The sequence below is a fragment of the Epinephelus moara genome, chromosome 15 (assembly GCF_006386435.1).
Source record: "Epinephelus moara isolate mb chromosome 15, YSFRI_EMoa_1.0, whole genome shotgun sequence".
Taxonomy (NCBI): domain Eukaryota; kingdom Metazoa; phylum Chordata; class Actinopteri; order Perciformes; family Serranidae; genus Epinephelus; species Epinephelus moara.
In genome coordinates, this window is record NC_065520.1 from 3,271,073 (window position 1) to 3,272,577 (window position 1,505).

Here is a 1,505-nt window from a genome sequence, read left to right on the forward strand (position 1 = left end):
TTTTTATTGTGGGCATGTTTCTGTTCAATTTAAAATATCCCTTCACCTTTTAAAGGTTGCCATGTTTGAGGAAGTATTATGTGTTGCTGTGCTGTTTATTGATGTGGTGAGTACATAGTCTATGAAAATATTACTAAATCTGTCATTTATTCATTTTAATATTCATCAATGATCATGTCTCACCTCTTTTCCTCACTGTCCTATTTTTCAGGATCCCATCATACGTTCATTGTTCAGGAGGTTCACTAGACCAAGCAGCCTTTTGGGTTACTCTAAGTAAGTATTGTATAGAATATATGATGCAACTGTTTCTACAATAAAAATACTGGCACTGTGGTCACCTAAGTAACTCCATCAAGTGTTATTCTTTCTCACCTTTCTCTCTGTCTCCCTTCACTTTTTAAAGGTTACTAAGTTTGAAGAAGTATTATGCGTTGCTGTGCTGTTTATTGATGTGGTGAGTAGGCCTACATAGTCTATGAAAATATCACAAAATCTGTCATTTATTCCTTTTAATTAATTTAATATTTTTAACTTGGCGTTTTTGTCATCTTAGTTGAACTAATTGAAGTTAAACTCTGCTTTTTGACAATTTAGGACACCAAATCACGCAACAGGTTCATTTGTGTCCGTATTTGGTTAAAGATGGATGTTTATTAAATGTTTTTAATGTTTTTGGTCGAGTTTTAACAAAGAGAGCCCCAATAATTGGGAGCTTTTAATGAGTGGCTGCTCCTCACGTGCTGTCAGTATGCGCTGGAGGACAGCGCAGCAGTGCATGGGTCGAGTCAAGGTTACAGCAAAGGAGGAGGTTAACTTATTCTAGTGATGGGTAGAAAGTAAACACAAGATTAACACTTTACTTCACTGTAACCTTGACCCGACCCATGCACTGCCGCTCTCTCCTCCAGCGCACACTTACAGCACGTGAGGAGCAGACACGCTTGCGCCACTCATTAAAGCTCCCAATTATTGTCACCTCTCGCCTCTCTACCCTTTTCTTAATTCCCTTTTATTAAGAAAATACTNCAGCGAGGGACAATCTTAACTCCGCCCCCTTCCTCAGCCGCTCGCCTGTCTCACTCCCCCCCCCCCTCTCCTTCCCTCAGCTCCGCCTATCTTTTCTTTTGAAATCAAGCTGTGGGCGGAGTAATGCCCAGAGAGGGGGGTTTAGTTCCCCTTTAAGAAAATACTGTAGCGGGGCGTCAGTGGCTTAGTGGGGTCTTCATTATTTTTTTTTCTTAATTTCCTTTCCTTTTTACTTGTGCACTTGCTGAGGGATGTTGCAGCTGACAGAGAAAGTTCCCTCATCACAGAATGATTTTTCCTATATTTACTTTTATAGATGACAAAAACCAAGGCCTCGGGGGAATGCCCCATTTGTGGACGTAAGCTGAAAGCCCTTTCAAAGCACCTCAGGCAGAGCCACGGGCATCTTAACCCAAAAGAAAGGAGCATCCTTAACAATCTGGCCACTGGCCGGATTACTGTTGATGGTGGGCCAT